Below are 6,319 nucleotides of genomic sequence, written 5' to 3'. Positions count from 1 at the left end.
CTCTGAGATATGCTTCACGTGCTGCTCCCACCCTGCATAGACTGTGTAGGAGATGTCAGCCCCACTTCTGGTCACAATGGACTGACTGTGGTTGAATCTCCAAATGAGGTATGAGAAGGGAGTGTCAGAGGGAGGGCAGAGGATTGTTGTTTGTTTGTCAGTGTTTGACCAAACAAGAAAAACTGGAATAATAAAACAGAAACATTGATTAAGAAATAAGTAAACACTTTAGATAACTTTGTTATAAGTGTGTTTGTTCGAAGTGGGAGACTGACAGATTGGTGATGTGGCTCTTTTCCATTATTCCCTAATCAATGCGATTTGATGCGACTCAAATCAGCTTGGCTCAGCTTTGGTTGTTTTCCTTTACAATTGAGTACCACATCAGTGTGGTTGGGGTCATCATAGCAAGGTAGGCCTGAAGGTCTTGTGATGTTATTTGTTTGCGAAACACATACAACAACATTGGAGGCATCAAAGCCCCGGTATATCTGTTTTTGTCAGACTCAGGCTGATGGTAGAGAGCCAGAGAAAGCAACGCATGGCAGTGTTGGTTTTTGTACAGCTTGTTGTGGGATATCAAAAATAGCATGATTGATTCTTGTGAAGGAGTAGTTCTAATAATAACTCATTGAGTAAAACCATTGCCTGGCCAGTCAGTGGCATGCACCTAATGGAAAACCACTAAAAACTGGGTCATGTTGAGTCAATCTAAGTAGCTACTAGTGGTGAAGGGCTAGTAGCTACTTAGATTGGGGTTATTATAGCAGAGTAATCTGTGAGTAACGATTGACAGACTAAAATTATACATATATGAGTTTCCTTTGCACATCTGGACTCAGCTTTAGAGATGGGGTGTTGAGCTTGCTAATGTGGGTGGGGCTCAGTTTCGAGCTACTACTCCTTTTCACTGAATGGAATCAAATTAAGGTGATTCAGGCACCTTAATAGGTTGCCTGCAGGACCCCCTCAAAGTGAGGTTTTTAAGCCATGTAATGTATTTTAGGCCTGGGGACGGAACCAGTACACACCGGAGAGATTACATCTCCAGGTTGTGTTTATTATGTCTTTATTTCTATTATAATATATTGGATAATATCTACAAAAATATTCTGATTGGTGTAATCTATAAATACAACATCAGTAGTTTTTATTTGAAATGAGAAAAAATTGAGTGATACCAGAACCAAAGGATGTTAGATGGACTGAATTATTAATGTGAACTGAACATTGGATAAAAGCTGGTTAACAAAAATATGCAAATTAATTATGACTTAATTATGACTGACAAAAATAATATTAATATAATGAAGAAGACTTTTTTTTTCTTTTAGAAGAAGACTGTTTGCTTTTTGTAACATTTTGCCATCATGATCGTTTCTCACAATACATTATTATTGTGGTCTCCAGGGATGTGTTAAATATGTCCCTTTACATATGAATTTGTTGAAAAGTGAAAGAAAACTACCTCTTCAAACTCACATAGCCTATGGAGTAACTGCCAGAACTCTCCTGCTAAGAAGTGGATGTACCAACCAGTGCACAAGAATAATAGTAGGAACTATTAGTACTGACTGGGTTCAGACAAGTAGGCCCACAATGCAACACAAAACAAGACATAACTTGAAGAAAAAAACATTACTCATAGATGTACATGAACAGGATAGGCATATTTGTATGTTGCATTAAACCAAACAGATATGCTTCTACAACAGGACCTCCCATCTTTTCACTCTAATCAACCAAATTTAGGTATGAAAGAAAACCTTTTTAAAGCCTATGGTCCAATTTGCACAGAATAGAACAAAGACAACACCATCACCGGTTCATCACAAGGTTTGAGAGGGTGGATTTGGTGGATTTCCTAATCTAAAGACCTCGATCCAGATTCACGGCGCTGGATTATAAAATTTACTTGACCATGTTGTTGCAGCTTTAACTCACACTCCTTTGGAAAAATGACTCTAAATGGAACTTTTATGACAGATTAACCTGATTTTTATTTCTAATGTCATTTTAATACTTTTTAGGTTAATTTAATATGTATCAAAGTTTATTAGATGATATGTCTTTAATACAAAAAGAAACTAAAGAGCCTGTACATGCTTACCTCGTTTAAATAAAGTTGCTCTCTTTCTGTTTGTGTGAGTGCTGATGGTGCAGCTGTAGTCTTGATCGGTCCCACTGTCTGAAACAATCAAAGAGCTGCTGATGTTGTAAAGAAGCCGTTCAGTCAGCCGGACTGTGGTGTTCTTGGATGAAGGGCTGGTGGACCAGGCGAGTTCAGGTTTAGGGTAGATCCCCTCTGAGCTGCAGGTGATGATGTTTCCTACCTGCTGAATGTTGACTTTTTTGACAGGAGCTGCAAGAGAAAGAAAGGGAGCAGGTGTTATGTTCACATATTTTAGGTCTACTTCATCCATTTTTAAACAAATGGTGTGACACGTGTTTATACAGAAATATGATCAAGTGTTACATCAACAAAGATTTATTTTGTTAACCTATTAAAGTTCTGTGAAGCATTTTGAATCAACCTTTCATTGAAAAATCTCTGTGTACAAAAGTATAACTGTCTCACATTTTCAGTAAATAAAAATAGAAAACAAAAACATACCAGAGGAGAAACATTTCTTGAATGAATACATTTTTTGTGACTCTTACCATTTATCTTTAGGTTAATAAATGATTCTTGGTTTCCTCTGTCAGTGCTGGTGTAGCACTTGTATTTGCCTTCGTCTCGAACCTCCACCTTTGTCAGCTGCAGTGAGGCGTTTCCTGTGGCGATCTGGTCACTTGAACAGTGAAGTTCTGCCTCTGAAGCGCTGGTTCTGACGTTCCAGCTGATCTTTGTTGCGGTAGAATGAGTGGACAGTAATGTCTCCTGCTGATACCTGATGCCAGTGGATGACTACAGCAGTGCCATCATAGCTGCATGGCAACAAGCATCTCTCCATGAAAATGCAGGAGACTTCAGTATCTGCAACAACAGGTAGAGACACATGATCAAAGTCATGAATCAGAGGTTTTGTGTTTGTGTACTTGAGTTGTTTCTGTTTGGGTTTTCCTTCATTATAGAGTTAGAAGTTTTGATTCTTTTAGTTCAATTTGGATGAATTTTATTTTTTTATTATTCTACTGAGGCTGTTGTGTGTTTGTAGAGTTTTAGGTTCCAGTTTATATATTTTACTTTTTACCCTGTCTGTCTGATCCTCTGTCACATTCTTTCTGTGTCAGTCACGGTTCCCTTATTATTATTACTTTGTGTTTGTTTATTTTTTTGTATCGTACTGTATCAAGAGAAGAAAACGAGAAATAATAAAACACAGGTGCTCGACTGGAATGTAGTCTCGGTCTGCACCACAAGCTGTTAAACTATCAGGAAGCTCTTTCTAAACTTGCTCATTAGATTTAAAAGAAGTTTCCTGAACTTTGACCTGAATCTCAGAGTTACAGAAATACATTTGCTGAAATTCATGTTAATGTAATTATTAATTATAATATATTATAATATAATTATCTAGAGTTCAAATGAAAAATTGTTTAAATAATAATTTTTCACTGGTGAAGGAAAAATGTATTCAAAACAGGGCTTACCTATAAAGTCCATATATCATTCACATCAAAGATGAGAGCGTGGATGAATTTTCTAACAGACTTCATTCAGGCTTGAACACCTGAAAACCTGAAGTACAAGGTTATGAAAATAAAGGACACTGCTACCATGAGAGCAGAATTGAACTAATTTACAGCTGATAAACGAGAAACTAAAAATATACACAATAACGATTAATGATGACCACACACCTCAAACATAAATTTGTCACATCTGCATGTTTTGAAGCCTTCAACGTTATGAGAAATAAAATCATGTATAACGAAATAATTGTTTTACCTTGTAGTTACATACACTTTGATTTGCTATAATTTATCCAACCAAATGAAGCAGTTATTTTGACATTTATCCTGACATGTGATTTTCTTAAACTTTACAGATAAAGTTAGAGTAAAAGGTGGATATATTTAAATTTGTTTTATTTATTTATTTTTTTTAAAGTGCCACTAAGAACAATTTTGCTTCTGTGCATCCAAACAATGTATAAACCTTATTCACATTTCATGATAAATAGTTTTTGACATTGTTGCCTCCACTCCCACACGCTGAATGTGTTCAGTGTCATCCCGCCTTCAACCCAGCGCCTACAGCAGGGTGCAAAATGCTAGCAAGCAGGCATACGTGGACTGCTATGACCAAGTGGCCAGCAGAGTGTCCAGGAACATCTGTGCCACGTATGCCCTGGAGGTACAAATATTACACCGCCCCTAGGGTGGTTAAGAAAGACCGAGCTAAGATCAGAGGGACTTCCAGATACAGATGGACAAAATCGTGGCATAGTAGTAGTGGACAAGCAGAGTATGACGGTCGTAGTGATAGATTTAGAGATACTGAGTGACGGCAGCATCAGGGAGAATGAACATTCTGGCCATTTTGATCATTTTCTAGCTTCATGTTATTCATGTCATACTAAAATTTTGGGCTGCCCCTCAGTTTATCATCAAAGAAAGATTAAAAGAAAGAAAGAGCTTCCCTAAGATGTAAACACCATATCCATATACCAGAGGATGCTGCAGAAAGAGTAAAACAGGAAATGAGAAAAAGTAATTTATTTGTGGCGCTATTATACTATACTATCAATAACAAACTGATACATAGACTAGTAATACGCATGTTTTAAAGACTTCCAGATTGAGACAAAATAACATAACACGAGACATAAAAATGTTTAAATAAAGTTATGTACAGAAACATGAAAATGAAAAGAAAAGACTTATTTGAGGTAAGGAGAGACAACACAGTAGTACACTGAAGTATGTTGTCAGAGATTTCAAACCTCAGAGAAACAGCTGTTTGCTGACTCATCAACAAGAAATATTCATGCAGGAATCCATCCTAACAGGTTGTCTTACAATCCTTTAAAGGTCTCTAAAGTTTAAGAACAGATTTACTTCACAATAACCATGTAAACACAATTCATTAGGATATCTTGCAGTCACAGTTTGACTCCTGTTACCGTACAGAAAGTTGTAAATACTTCAGTTTTCCTTTGATTATAAACTCCTCTTTGTGTATGTTTAATTAAATTAAACTCACTATTGTGCAGTCAAACACTGTGTGAAGCATATTCCTACGTCACTGATTAATGATCACATTAAAAAAGAGGTTTCTCGTCGTACCTGTAATTTCTGAGATTTATACCTGAGCTTTAAGTTTGACTCAGTCGCTCTATCCAGTACCTCCTATATTTGGTTTGTAAACATCATAACTGTGATTTGTATTTAAAATAGATTAAGATAATATGTGCAATGAATTTTCTACTCACCTCCTCTTATAAAAGTCCACTGAAAAGTCAGGACCAACAGAAACGCGACACACTTGATCCCGGCCATTATCCTGCTGTGTTTCATGCTACACTATCTGAGTGTTTGTGAGTAAATACATCTACATGACGTCACATGACATCTGACCCAGCTGGTTTGCTGCTTACAGCAACTAACTTATGCTAGGTTAGTGTACTCAATGCAGTAAAATCACACCCTTCATCTGAATGTCTTCAATGCTTTTTTTGTGACACACTGAGGAATAAGTTAATCATAAACTGCTCACAGTATTCATGTAATTAACTTCTTAACACAGAGTTCACCTGCCCAACCAGAAAATTTGTGAATGACAAAGAATAAAAAGAACCCAAAATACTTCTATAATATTTCACTGACACTGTGTGATGTGTGTGGCAGGACTACATAGTGCAGAAAAATGTTTCTGTTGTGGTTTACTCTGAATATTTTCTCTGACTGGATAATTGTGGATGGTAGCCTTGGTCTGGCCTTGGACTTAGCCTGGGTTCTTTTGCTGTGGTGCTGAAGAGGTAAGCTATAGAAATGCCTTTTTCATTTTAATGTGGAGCATGTTACTGACTCAGTATAATGTCTAGGATACAATTCTGCTTTAGAGTACGTTTGTCTAAATCTGACTGCAGTGCTTTAAAGCAGACACTGAGAAACTGAGCAAGGTCATTTGGACAGGTGTGACACAGGAGGAAGAGAATTTCCTTTGATAGATAATATTTGGGCCATTTTTAAGTTGTCATACTGTACTGTAAGATTTTCTTCAAGTATATGTTTTTCACATTATATCATTTCGACCGTTATTTCCAGGCATCTTCACCGAGTAACGTAGGAGATAACTTTGTCGTTTTGTGAAAAAAATTCACTTCAGCATCCCCTGCTGGAGAAAAAACAACGATTTATTGTTAGACATGAT

Source organism: Simochromis diagramma, unplaced genomic scaffold (assembly GCF_900408965.1).
Source record: "Simochromis diagramma unplaced genomic scaffold, fSimDia1.1 OVJJ01000434.1, whole genome shotgun sequence".
Classification (NCBI taxonomy): domain Eukaryota; kingdom Metazoa; phylum Chordata; class Actinopteri; order Cichliformes; family Cichlidae; genus Simochromis; species Simochromis diagramma.
Note: the sequence above shows the minus strand (reverse complement) of the source record.